At 38.7% G+C, this 15,195-nt stretch overlaps 1 protein-coding gene and 1 long non-coding RNA gene across 23 annotated transcripts in view; one reads left to right on the top strand and one right to left on the bottom strand.

Annotated features, from left to right (window-relative positions):
- Dlg1 (discs large 1) overlaps positions 1–15,195 on the bottom strand; it is a 496,300-nt gene that overhangs the window by 127,516 nt on the left and 353,589 nt on the right. The window lies entirely within an intron of this gene.
- LOC139810201 (uncharacterized) overlaps positions 642–15,195 on the top strand; it is a 304,062-nt gene continuing 289,508 nt past the window's right edge. The window contains exons 1-2 of the long non-coding RNA XR_011731255.1: positions 642–1,524; positions 2,005–2,055. This is a non-coding gene — a long non-coding RNA (uncharacterized lncRNA). The remainder of the gene's footprint in view (positions 1,525–2,004; positions 2,056–15,195) is intronic.

The following is a 15,195-nucleotide window of genomic DNA, read 5'->3' as shown; positions in this document are numbered from 1 at the left end:
CGTCCACTTACTCACGAAAATATCGTTCACGCACGAAAATATCGTCGCTAATGATCGCGCGACGCTTTGCACGGCACTCCCGGTATTAATCTCGCGACGCGGCGCGTACTTGGTTATACAGCGATAGAAGAATTACGGCGGAGAAGCTACGAGAACGAAACTATACGATCTGCTCGACGCCCGTCGACCCGTAATGTCCCGCACTCCGCAGGTAGACGCTAAGATGGCGGAGAGAATTTCGTGAAACGCGCGGCCAACTTCACTCGCCCGGAGCAACCGACACCGACGCGTCGCGAAGACGCTACTCACGCTACACTTGCCTCTCCCACACCTGACAAGACTTTTCGCACTTTGAATGTAATGCCGAGCATGCCGAGATTACTTTTACGTGCTGCGATATAAGCGATATAATTCGTGTATCACTCTATGTTACAATCTGAGAGCGGTAATCGGTAATAAGGGCGCGGGGCGCGGGCATCGCGCCGCGACTAACGGCCTTGGCAACTTGAATGGTGGAGATGGAGTGGGGGTATGCTGTTTACACGCATCACCGAGCGCGCGCTCGGCGCGCCGTGCCTAGTCACTTTCTCCCCGTTCGATCTCCACCACTCGTGTTACCGCGGCGCCTGCGACTCTGTTCTCACGTCGTTGCTCTCGGATCGCACATCGGGGAGATACACGAATCGCCGGGTCCCTGTTCAGATTACGAAAAACTGTAACATGTCGAATGTCCGTTTAATATATGTGCTTCGCGGAATTTATATGGACTTCGAGGTATATCGCATTCGATTACATTCTTTCGGACGATTGGTCCTCGCTTTTCTCGACCGTCGACTTAACTCGCGTCGTGTCGCGTCAGTCGCGTGTCGCGCAGCTTCAGAATTAAATCGTTTTCGGAACACGGATAAAAGGAATCGAGCGGGAACCGAAATTGAATGACGCCGCGACGTATTTAATTAGCGATCACAGATCGCAGTCTCTATAGTAACGTCGTTTAACTTCGTTTAATTGTGTTTCGATATCTGGCGATAGTGGGTGACAGATACCGTGTTTATAAATCGATTCAATTGCATTGTTAACCGAAAGTGTCTAACAAGCAGCAAGTGTAGCGTCCTCGATCGCGACAGTTGCTCCGGGCGAGTGAAGTTGGCTGCGCGATTTACGAAATTCTCTCCGCCATGTTAACGTCTATCTGCGGGCTGCGGGACACGTCTCACACGTCACGGCCAACGAGCGTCAAGCGGATCGTATAGTTTCGTTAGTAGCTACTCCGCCGTAATTCTTTCGTCGCCGTGTAACAAAGTACGCGGCGCGTCGCGAGATTAATACCGGGAGTGCCGTGCAAAGTGTCGAATGTGTCGCGCGATCATAAGCGACGATATCGCGTAGATTTTCGTGCGTGAACGTTGTTTCGCGTCGTGAGTGAGTGAGTGCTCCGACACGGAGATGCGACAACGAAGGGGAGGACCGAGGAGAGGAGGAGGGGGCCTGGGAGGCATCGGGCGACAGCGGGGCATCCGTGGGGTGAGTGATTGTTTATTATTTTGCTGTTCTGTGGCGGATTCCGCCACTTTCCAAGTTTAACTCCGGCGCAATTTCGGTCGGAGTTTGATCTCCGGCATATATGCGATACGCGAGATATTACGTATAGCGAACGTCGCGTCTCTCTTAGGGCCATTCTACAATACGTCGCAAACGCTCCGTCCTTCGTCGCGAGTCGCGCGAATGATGGCAACTGCTAATTGAAAAGTGTTATTTCCGTTTGCGCTCCGTTTGTCAGTTGTGGTTGTCAAGAAGAGAGTTGGCGAACTTTTAACTTTCTGGCGACAGAGTAACTAGCGGCAACCGAAAATAGCACTTTTTAACTATAGTAATTGCCATCCTTCGCGACTGGCTAAAAATTTAACGGGCGCGATAATTATTTACTAATTACTTATATATACTTCAAGTATCGGTTATCTCTCTTGGACGCTGCTTTAATATAAAAATATTTTTATGTTACAGATCAACGCAGGGTTGCAGCTATAAGCTAACTCCGCTGTTGCGCATCGGCTGGTGAGTTATTTTTTTATTTCAATATCGAGGCAATAGATTTGTATATATAATATATTACAAATGAATTAATATAGTATAATCTATTGCCTCGAAAAATTAATATTCTGCCCCATTCCCGCCATTCATGTTGCCGAGAAGCCGTGTTCCCATTCTTGGCATTGCTTCACAGAGATGTTCTATCTTTCTCATGTCATGTGAAAAAGGATCTTTGAGCTTGTGGTTGTGGTCTCTTTACGCTTTAATATTAATCTTTACGTTTGTTTATGTTGATAAATAAAGATGGACTGAACGAACGTTTCCTATTCCATTTAAAGTTTACATTCTTTTCACAACATGACAAGAGAAGAATATATATCGCGATGATATCGTCAGATCCCCTTTAAATACATCCTGTTACGCAGGTTGGCGAGTCATCTCAATTTGTTTTCGGCGAAAGCTTAAACTACTTCCCGTTAATATACGACCACGTTAAAAAATATTTAAAGTAGGAGATTTTTATTTTCGATTTACCGAAAGCCAAGATGCTTTTATTCTAGACAAACTAAAATGCGTACGAAAATAAAATGCGCATTCCAATAACACGACGGTCCTTTTAATGTTGTCCGTTGCATAAAATTGCTTTCCCAATTAATATCGGAGCCCTGAGTCGAGCCTGAGCGCATGCAAATGCAATCAGGCTAGTTTTCCGGTTGCGCTTCGTATCGATTCTTTACAGCGGATAGATCGGCAGATAGATTCACTCGCTGAATCGCATTTAATCACGAGCTTCGGGCAAATCGGTGCATTCGTAACTTTCGACAATCGAGCGAGTGGAACATGTAGACTAACAATGGTGAAAAAGTTTTCTCGTTTCCGATCGACTTTCAGCTCCCGCAGCTTCCCGCTCTGCTTAAATGCAACCCTTATTTGCATTACGTTTTATCTTTATTTAAGGTTCCGCAGTTTCGATTTCCCAAAGTAAAATATTCGACGCGCCCTTTTTTACACGAAAGGTTAAATGAAATTAAAAGCCAAGTAAAATTGCTCAATCAAAATATATATAGATTAATTATAAAAATTGTCATTTAAAATGATATAATTAATTAGCTATTAAAAGTCTGATAATAATCTTTAGAAACATTTTATCACACTGTATATAATAAAATCTAAGAATATTATTTAAAAAAAAATTTTCTTTATTTTAAACACGATTATACTTGCATTTCATATCGCAAACAATGATGGTTTAACAACAATTAATGAAAAATAAAATATGAATAAAGCGTATTTAAGTCGCATAACAAATTTAACAATTGAAGGAAATAAATGTTGCAGAAAGTCAATATTAACTGGTTAATTATATATCAAGTTGAGTGGAAATGTTAGTATGCAAAAAACGATAAGAATGAACAGTTACTAATTAGAGATTGACTGGAAAATGTCACAGGATATTAAAATTTTGAATTTTTTACCTGGGCGCACAACCGATTTCTTTTTGCTATTTTTCGAAAATTTCGATTTTTTTGCATTCGATCTTTCGCGTTTCGGATTATTCAAAATTTACGTCAAACTTTTCAGTCTGCTCTAGAATAAAGCACCATGCAGAACGTTAATTCCAATTTGATGAATCCTAGCTCGGAATACGCGCTAAAGAGGCGCGATAAAACTTTAATGAAGTCATGAGATTTAATTACGCAAAAAATAAGCGCGAAATTATTCATCGTTAATCGTAACGATTAACCGTTCGTAGCGAACGATAATTACTGCTCGTTTAACTCATGTACCGAACGGACGCGGCAATTATCCGGTCATTATGACGATTATTTGCGCGTAAATTTACAGAGCGACATAATTATATTGGACGGCGTACATTGAGAAGCGCCCCTTCGTCTATTTGCCGTGTGACGATAATCCACGGAAAAAGAAGAAAGATTTCGCCGGTGATGATTCATTGAACGGTGAGACGGGAAAACGTCCCGCGAGCGGATAGTGTCGCACGACCAGACGCGCGGCGAACTCGTAAATCCAGCTTACGAATCGGACAGAATATGAGAAAAAGAGGATGAGAAAGAAAGAGCGAGAGTCGCAGTTAAGGCTGTTGAGGGAAAAGAAGAGCTATGCGAGTGAGGGATCCTTCAGCGTTTAAGGGGATAATCTTGAGTGGGGTTACTACTTTTCTCGTGATATAAATTACGTGCCTAAAAGAGATATGACTTTTAAAGTATGCCTTCATTTGTTCGGGATGAATTTGTAAACTACGTTTCCGTTGTTTTACATTCGGCCCCATATAATAATTTATTTTGAACAGACTCCGATGATATGTCGCTAACAATGACACTGTATGCGGGTGGAAATAAAATTATAGATATTAGCTTTAAAATTTGATATAAACTATGATATTTGATATAAATTACAAATTATAGCTAATATAATATATAGAACTAACAAAATTCAGATCTGTATTTCTCTTGACGACGGGAAATTCGGATCGTAGATAAATTTTTAACATTGCAAAAAAGAACGTTTTACAGCGAACTTTTTAATTAGCGAAATATATTTTTGATAACCTCCATTTTTCTGACAAGCCGCCAGCTTTTTGTTTTTGAAAAAAATTAGTAGTAAATTAAATTCTCGTTAATTGGAAGTGTCAAGTTACTTTCCAAATGACAATGCTTCTATTGTTCATCTGGTTTTATTATCATTTATCTTCAGTGCGTTATAGTGTAACTGTAATAAAAGACATCGGAATGTTTTCATAACGGCGCAAGAAAAATATGAAAGGTATCACCGAATATTTATAGGATTAACAATCGAATGATGACTAGACATTGTATTTCAATACGTTGCAGATGCAAAAGGATCGCGAGGAAATAAATCGCGCAACGGTAGAGCGTGAATGTAGCGTGATACATTTTATTGCCGGCACCGTACACTTTTCATCCCTGAAAAGTCACTATGATTTATTGTTAATAAAAGGAGAGCAACGCTTGCGGTGACCGGGGCTTAAATTACTTGAGATACGAGGATACGCATTTTCTAAGGAAGCCCGAGTTACGAGCACGCGGTCTAAGTTCTAAGTCAGCGATTTAATGGCAGAGGGGGATTAGATCTATGACATATGAGCCAGGAGAACCAGATTAAACTTTCATCTCTCGTGTGCTTATCGTTTGACATAACTGTCATTTTTCGATCGCTCTTATTCGGTTTAACAAAAATTGAATAAATTTTTAGAAGAGACTTTTCTCGATATTTTTCAATATATTTTTCAATATAAAAACCTAATCACAGTTTATGAAATTTATGACACATTATATTTTATACATTGTTCTTTAAATGCTATCAGATTTATGAACATATTTCCTCGTTGATCACATTATTGCATATTTGGCTTTAATTTATCAATAATTTCTTCTCATATTGCGCAAGCACGAAACAAATTTAGTTATATCAGATATTTTGAGTCGTTAAAATCTTTTGTAAGCATGGAATAGCTTCGTACATTGATTAAATTTCACAGGTGTCTCGCAGTAAATAAAATTATGTCACGGGGTGCGCCAGAATTGCGAGACCGTCTTATAAATTTCACGTCGTGGAGGCGCTTCTGAGCCTTGACTCTCGATCTAGGAATTTGCGATAATATTTTACCTTTATCAAAATTATTTAATTGCGTGCAATTATTCTACGATATCGTACGTAATAATTCTGTCGCGTGTCAACTTTGTTCTCACGCGCGAAAGATGATTAAATTAATGAATGTAGTACAATTAAGTCGCAGCAGGAATTTGTCTTGCGAGAGTTTGGAGAAGGCATTTTTGGGCAAAAAGATGACGACGTGTCTACGAGTGCAAAATACAAAGCGAAAAACTGGCGCGTGTTGATGCCGAACTTTCTTGCGGAAAATCATTTAGGCGAGCCGCACGTGTATACGAGATGACTCTGTCGGGCGGGCGGTATGACCTCTTAATTATAAACACGCGTCGCTGGCAATAATTAATAGACGCGGTCCGAGCCACGCCTCCGCGACGTCACGTAGATGAGCAAACACTGAATTGTTCTTCGGGATCGTGAAGCAGGCGCTCGCCTGCGTCGCGACCCATTCGCTTAAATTATTAACCTCGTCTGCTTATATATCCGACCAGTCTCCTCGTTTCTTAATTATCAAACTTGTTCAGCAAGAGAGACTGCTAGAGAAAGAGAGAGACCGAGAGAGAAACAGAAAAGAGGAAAGGGAAGGAGGGGGAAGAGAGAGAGAGAGAGAGAGAGAGAGAGAGAGAGAGAGAGAGATCGCAGAGAACCGATTTAATAATCATGTCGAGGAATAATCGATGAGCCATGCTATCGAAAAGATTCTCGCAATAAAAGACGTCAAACAGTTCCTAATGAAGCATTGACGAGCAATGAGTTGCTCGTTTATCTCGAATAAATATTATATAATGTAAAATACGACATAAAAGAATGGATTAATCAAAGCAAATTTTTGTAGTAATTATAATCATAAAAATTATCATGATTTTCTAGATACGCACTTTTAATCAGATTCATAATTATATGTAGAGAGAAATTAATTCGTATCCATATATGTATAAATATTCATACAATGGATATATTTATCCACATATTCATATGTATTTATTTATTTTAAAATTTATGATTACTGCTGAGATATGAGACTGATAGCGGTCAGAAAAGCAGAAAATTCATTATCGTATCTCAATTTCTCCCTTAGAAAGAGAAAAAATTTTAATATTCAATATAATTAACTTGCGAAAAAAACATGTGATGTAAAACAACAGCGCATGATAAGCAACTCTCTGTAGTACCTATTTCTGAATATTCGACTTTTTATCGCGAATATTCCGTCAAAATATTTCAATAAATTTCAACATGCAGCTGCACGATATTGCAATTCGAGGCCCGTGCCCGTAACATGTATTCGAGCAATTTTGTTGGTAAATAAAATCTCAAAAAATAAAACAGGGCAGGAAATCTGCTTTCGACTTTGCCATAGGATTTATCGCATGATCGCGGTATGCCCTATAGCGAGATACGTGACATCTCATTTACACAAGCATCGATTGAAAAATACAAATATCGTAAATTCGCGCGATCGTCGATTCGTCAACGATAAGCGATATGTAAAATCAACATTTTTGAGATATTTAAATTTCGGTGTAAAATTTCGGCGAAAATAATTTTTATATTTATTTGTATTAATAGGAATATATTAGAAATTTTTAGATATATGTAGATATAGAATTAAAGATTGATTTTTAAATAAAGAGCCTATTATTAATAAGGAATTATTTCACTTGTCACTTATTTAGAAAAATCAATGTTATTTTTTTCACCTGTAACATGATTAATTAAATAAGAAAGAGAAAGAGAGAAATACAAAAAATATAAAAATTAAATAGGTTGCGAAAATAGCTTGTGAGAAAGAAAAAGGAGTTATGGAGAAAATCGGTATTGAGAAAGATATTGGCCTCTGTGATCTAGTTACACTCGTTTCTTTCTCGGACTCAGAGGCGCGTAACCTTTTGATTTGCCAATAGAATCAAAACTGAATCAGTCATTGGGAAAAGTATCTCTGAAATTTTTTAATGGAACTTTGAAATGGACTATATTTTAGTTAGATATTCATATTATAAACAAGAAGTTACAATTAATTGCGTTCTTTTATTCATTATCTAAAATTTATGATATCTGTAATACAGAAAAGCGTCATGCAATATGTAACATTGTAACGACCAAAATTTAACTCACATGTATTTAGATTTATAACTGCCGCGCGATAAAATCGCGCACCATTACGCGATATCGTTCATTCCTTCTTCAATATCGGATGGGGAAACTCGCGATCATGTCCGTGTTTCTTTTTACGATTATGGAAGACTGTGGGTATAAAGGAAACGTAAAAGCGCCGTTGCAGATACGCAAGGGCTTAAAGATTACACGCTCGTTAATTCTTTCTGTGCGTAACCATGTCCTTGCGCGTCGCGTCTTCGCTATTTTTGTTATTTTTTTTTCTTTTTATGATGCGATCCCGGCCCTTTGTCTCTACCGTTTCCATAATCTAGCCCTTCATAAAGCCAGTAAACTCGCAGAAGCGCAGTTTGCGATAGTATTTCTTTTATTCGCAAAGTCCGCAGGATTTTTTTTAATACTGCGACATAATCTGATCATTAAAATGAAACAGCGATGCTGTGGGGATGTACTTTTGCACAATGTTTTTTATGATTATTGTTGAAATGTGTTGGAAGAAATTAATCCTAAAGCGAAAAATATAATCTTGCATAAGATATACAGAATTTAATAAATACAATAAGTAAATACAATACCAATATGCGAAAACATGTAAAATAAATTTTATGTTTGATTGAAATTCATGAAAAAAACGCGCGAGGTATGACTTTTCCAAGTTTAAGACTCTATATGACCAAGAATTGATAAAAAAATCATTGGTTAAAATTACAGTTGTTAAAGTTACAGAGTTTAGACTGTAAACTTAAGAGAGGATTTTCTATATGTATATATATACGGACGCGCAATAGTTTATGTTGGTCGACGTATTCGAAAGTAAAACAAAGTATCGGGCTCTAATGAAAAATTGCGTACGCACCGCTGTGTGTGTCGCGTTAATATTTACGGTTGAATATATTCCCTAAACGAATGACACGTGTCTCGACGTTTCGTCGTCGTCGTCAGTCAATTTCTGCGTGGCCGTCCGTCACCGGAAGGCTGGCTCGATGTTCCCCGAACAAGGGAAGAGGATTTATCGGTGTCGCCTCGTGGCTCCAGAAGACATACAATGACAATAAAAAAAAAAGAGAAAGACGGTGCAACAAAGGGCGCAATGATCCGGCAATTGGAAACAAATTCCATATATTTGTTGTCGCCGTCTACTGTACCCGCCAGTGATTTATAATTCTGCTCCTGTTGTTCGCACGATGATAATAAGTACGTGATGAAACAAACAAATTTCACTGAATCCGAACAATCAGCAAATGTATAATAAAGAGGTAACAAAAATTCTTTGGCCATTAATAATGGAAAAATTTTCGCACTGTTGCATTTTTTCTCGGTCATTTCATTCAATTGGATAATTAACGCTATCACGCTCGGATTCTCTTAAACAATGTCACATTCGCATATCGCAGAAAGAATTTTTATTTATGATTAAAAATATGCAAAAATATGTTTAATAAAATTATTTCAAATACATCGTACGGCATAAAAAGTTTTTAAATTAAATGCATTGTAGTAGTTAATGCTGTTATTATATGTTGATAATAATATTACTTATATTATATTAATGATAAATTAATTATAATGCGATATTTTTACTTGTTCATGATACACAGTATCTTCAAACAATTTTTTTCCGTTTTTTAGATAAAAGCCTTGAATCTTTATCTTGACAGCACTCGATTCAAATCATATTTTTTATATTAAAGTATTTGCAGACATTTATTGACTAAAAACAAGTTTATTGATCAAAGACAAGATGGACATTCGAGAGAGAGTTAATAAATTAATAGATAAACCCTTAAGTACGCTTCGTAAAAATCAGTCGTATGTCTCGAAGTGGCGGGTACAGATTGTCGATTAACGAAAAATTGCGCCACGATTGATCGGCTAAGAAGAGATCCTATCTTAATTAATGTCCAACGACGAGATCCCCGAGAAGCCATAAAACTGCTGCCGGTCGGCGCTAATGGCGAAGTAAAATGGAGCAGGCTTCCGACGTTTAATCCAATGAACGGGACTTCACTACGCTCATTACGTGTCGTCTGATAGTAATATAAAGTAAGACCGACTCGCGATCCCAGATAAACCGCGAAGAAATCGTCGGCTTCTCGACCGCGAGTCCTTAGCTCGATTAAACGTCTTTTTATCTTTTGCGCGCGAGACACAGTTCCCGAGGAGCTGCCCTCTCTGCATATATTCAGTATATCGACAGGCAATTTATGCGCACTTTGCGTGAAAGTATAGACGATTATAAAAGAGATACGATATCGGATATACATTAAATTCAAAATAATTCAAAAGTACACGAGATGCATTTATAATTTACGAATATTTGCAACATGAACTTGCAACGTGAACTCCTTTTTTTTATTAAATATAACATCTCTTCTTCCTACAAATTAATGCGACTAGCTGTTAGTGGTAACGAAACTCCGAACACGTGTAATTTAGGATTACATTCTCGGGCGAGAACCTCCAGCGCAAGCAAGTGTTAATAAGTATCATATATTAATGTGTACGATATTAATATGTATGTATGCATGTACGTGGAACGATAATGTCGCGATAAAAGCTCGCGCATACGTGGGACAACCGGCATATTTTTTAATAACGCGCCCACATTACGCCGTTTCGTACACGCGGATTTTTCGAGGGTAGATACACGGAGGGATCAGCCATTTTCAGGCAGGTAATATCACGCACGACAATGACGATGCACCGAACCGTGCGGTAATGCAGCTCTAATTAACCCGGGAATTTGCATGCGTTTCCACGCGCGATCGCGTTACGCGACGACGATACACACTCCGAGAATTTATATTTTCATATTTCTCTGCTCGCCATCCGCCCATTTCCAACAGCGGCTAAATTATCGGATAATGCCGCCTGCGTGAACAAGTCGCAATTAATTATATGATTACGCTCGCGCGCGTATTTAACGTAAAGAGAATCTCTCGCGTAGCTTTGGCGCGTGAAGCAATACTGATAAATCCTGTCGATTTTAGTTTTAATAACGATTAACAGCAATTAAATATCAATTTTACTTTCGATAATTTTATCAGTTTTAATAACGAAATATTGTGTAACACTGTTTCCGTTATGCCAGGCTATATCATAAATATTAAAATAACTCGAATTCATGTCATTATACAAACATATTCTACAATTTCAAGTTTTGTAAGAACATTTTATATTTTATCGGTGAAAATAAATGTAGAAAAGATCATTAATTCACGGATCCAGATATTGTACCCGCATTTTCAATCATAATCTATGAAGAAAGCCAAGAAAAGAAACCAATATACAGGCAAGAGATCAGATATCATCAAACCTCAAACCACGCAACAACTTAAAAACGCATTTTTACATCGGCCGTTTTGCGCATCCCCCTCCCAATTTGTCGGTTCCTCTTTCTGCTAGGGACCGGCTTGCGCCGAGATCTTTATTGCGTTTCGAAGTACCGGGAAGCGCAAACAAAGCGGTAATCTGTCGGGATGTTGTGTCGCTGTGTGCCATGTGCCACGTCGGCATGAAATTGCATTCCGTAGTAAACGAGCGAAAATGGCAAGAGAGGAGAGAATTACATACGTGTGTGTGTGGGGGTGTACGAGAGCGTGTGCGTATGCGGTGGGTGCGACGCCTGTAACATCGCGCGGCGTCTTTGTGTACTCTGCAAATATTCGCACGTTTGCGTGCGTCTCTGGTCCGCGTATAGCCGACGAAATTGTGCGTGGATAACGCCAACGGCGCATTTCGCGCGCAGCGTCTCGTCCGTCTTTGTAACGCGTTCACAAAAAAAAAAAAACGAGAGAAAAAAGAAAAAACATCGGTCGACCGGCTTGCCAGCGTAATCGCTTGCGCCGCTTTAGCTTTGTGCTCACGCTTCGTCGCGGATTGCATCAGTCTGCATGTAATCGACGCGAGGACGTTTGTGAGACACCGCTTATGCACTGTTTGCAACGCAAAATTTGTCATCCGAAAGAAAAAAAGAGAGAGAGAGAGAGAGAGAAATTTATAGTTTATATACACGTCATCATAACGAAATATATTTTTTATTCTTGAATACACGCTTTCCACGCTACGAGATTTGAATCGCCGATATCTTCGTAATCCAATTAAAAGCGGAACGAGGAGGCAGGTGCGCAATTATTTGCGGACGTGCCAATTATTTTTCCGGCCGCCTTCGCGCGCTCGTACGTTTTTTTTCCATTTTTTACACCCCTTGTCGCGGAGAATCCCATTTACATTAAAATTCGAATACAGTCCTCACTCGCGACGTTCGGTGGCATGCGAAACTCGCGAGATTCGCGCGTAGCTGCAAGGTGTCTACGTTACCGCGCGATTGATGAGTTTCACGTTCGTCACAATTATCAGCGAAAACAGCGAGTATAGGCGGCGGACAAATCGTTAGCGAGTACGGAATATGGAATTGAATTCGAATTGATTTTTGCGACAGGCAAAATTAAAAACAAAATCGATTTTCCTTCGATTAGCGTTGCTCGTCGGATCACAACTCGGATTATTTTTCATGTTTTTTTCTTTCCTATCAAAGCCCCGTTCTAGCCGTCCCGCTCGGTTTATCCTCGCGTACTCTCTGTCGCGCGGCACTGAGTTTAGTTTTAAACGACACTATATAATATTGGGAGAAATGTATTGGGAAAAACAGCATGGCTTATGATGTATTAAATATATAGCTATAGTATTCAAAGTTATAGTTTTCTATGCTTATAATTAATCTCTCCCCCCTCTCTCTCTCTCTCTCTCTCTCGATATTTCTATTATTTATTCATTCTATTAAATTTCTTAGTTTATTTCTTTTTACGAAGATTTACATGTTTTCTTAACCAGCCCATTAAATGACGCGTCTCTCGCAACTCGTCGGCGCAAGAATCGAGTTACATCACTTACGGCTCACTTATTCGATCATCGCACGGTGGTGCGCCGCGCTATTAAAAGTCGCCGAACGCACTTATTAATGTAAATCGCTTCCACTCGGCCGCCTACACAAGTTTCCTCAAGTTTAATCTTTGTACGTGCGTACAATCAAAGGCCCGTCCGACAGAGAGACTTAGTCGAGGCGGTTGGAATATTGGCGGGACACAATCGAGATATGCATTCACGATATAGGTAGTTTGTAACAGTCGATGTACGTACGATCCATGTGGACACGACAGCCGTCGCCGTCGTCGTCGTTGCCGCGCCGTTGCCATCGTTAATGTAAATCAGGAACAGTACTGTGGACGCTCGATCGAATTTCTGGACTGAATGCTCAAAACTACGTGCCTAAAGGACCACAAAGGCTCGTTATCACGCGATATTACCTGCCAGCCCGAGATTACTTCGTCCCGAGTTTCCCGCGGGACAAACGTGCCAAGCTGGCACGTCGTAGAACTGCGTTGGTAACGGAAAAACATTGCGCTAGTAAGTTGCAATATCCAAAGAAGCAGAGAGAGAAAGGGGAGGTGAGAGATAGAAATTTTCGGCTTTTCTGTTCAATAATATCGATTTTTGCTAAATCTGTATCCGAAATCACGGGAACAATAATAACAATTAATAATTTTAACAATTAATTTTTAGCAATAGAAATATTAATTGACTCTACTGGCCAATTATAATTGTCAAGACAATACGACCATGATTTGGTACGATTATCGTCAAGACGTTTTTTTAACCAAATATTTGGTCCTTATAAATTGATTCTTTGATACTTATATATAAGCATCTCATTATTCTCATTTAAATAATTAAATTTATTCAGCCAAGGTGAGGTAATATTTTCCGCAATAAATTTAATTATTTAAATGAGATGCTTATATATAAGTATCAAAGATTACATCAGTTTATAAGGAATCTTTGGTTAAAAAAGCGTCTTGATAATCGTACCAAATCATGGTCGTATTGTCTTGACAATTATAATTGACCAGTAGAGTCGATTAATATTTCCATTGCTGTTTATTATTTGACTGGCGAAGTAAATGTGATTTATTCTGTTTGAATTAATTTTTAAATTGTACATAGTGAATATAACTTATAATTGGCATATGTATAATGTAGTAATATAAATACATAACATATCAGTGCAAAGTTATTTAAAGAAGTCGTGAAATAACTTTTTCTTCTTTTATGCACTGTTCAATTGAACTCTCTTCTTTCATATTATTATTCTATTCTAATTTCGGTGTTGTTCAGTCTCTCGGTATCTCTTCGAGATATTATGATTTTACTTGTATGTAAAACGTTTGCATGAAATTAACAACCGGGCTGCTGGATCGGGAACTTGGTGAATTAATGTAATTCTAAGCAGAAAAACCTGAGCGTCTCTCGCATATTAGAAGTAACAAAACTTTTGACCTGTTCCGTGAACCCATTTCCATTGCGTCGGACTCCCGGTACCTTTAGCGAGTGTGGTAATTACGTCTGTGGCAAAATTGCGTTGTGCGAAACTGCATATTCCTGAATAAACATACCACATGTATAGAAATTCTGGTAACGCTGCCATCAGAAAATATATACACGTTCGGCTGACGTAGAACATTTCGCTAATTTAATATTAACAAAGCAAACAAAAGTAAACGGACATCGAGAGCGAGGATAAATAGGTCCATCCGTTTGTCTTGTATTTATTCGAGATTGACTGAAGGAAAATCGAAACATAGAATGGATACCTTATTCTCCATTTAAAGACAGTGCTCCTGCGAAGCTTCTTATGTACCTCCGTCAAACATTTCGTTTGTGAAATGTTGTTTTTTTCCGTATTAATTTTTTAGTTCTAATATATCATGCATTTTTATTTCGCTTTCCCATTATTCGCGTAGCTTTTTCAAATATCTTGTATGTTCACTGGCAATCTTTTCTGATGCCTTTTTTCTTCCCAGTCTCGTTACGGCTAAAAGTTTCCGACGTGTTTTTTTTCCAATCACAAAGTACGTTTCGCGAGTGTCATGTTTTAATGAAAGCACACACGGTTCTTAGCTGCCGGCACTGATATCAGAGAGTGGACAGTCTCATGAATAAATGTACCTGGGTCGCTAACCCCCGCGATGGGAGGGCAAAAGTGAGAAGGTGAATGTTCATCACACACTCGCTACTTTCCACTCCGTTACATCGACGACGAGATGTTTACTCGACCACATATAGATGATGACAATAGTTCATTTCGTCCAACAAATATATAAATCAAATAGAATGTAATAAAACAAACATTTCTAGACAGCGAGTAAAGAATCAAACTTCTTGGCAAACTTTCAACTAAACATTGTTACGTATATTTTACAAACTTTTCTCTCTTTCTCTTTCTCCTTACATGTAATTTTCAAATACTATGTTACAAAAATTTACGACGCAAATTTGTTCTTTGTGAAAAGTAGTGTTTATTAGTTTCTTGGTAGTCTTTTGACAATTACCGTTATTAAA

This window comes from Temnothorax longispinosus, chromosome 3 (assembly GCF_030848805.1).
Source record: "Temnothorax longispinosus isolate EJ_2023e chromosome 3, Tlon_JGU_v1, whole genome shotgun sequence".
Taxonomy (NCBI): domain Eukaryota; kingdom Metazoa; phylum Arthropoda; class Insecta; order Hymenoptera; family Formicidae; genus Temnothorax; species Temnothorax longispinosus.
The sequence above is the reverse complement of the archived record's forward strand: the minus strand, read 5'-3'. Positions and strand labels throughout refer to the sequence as shown.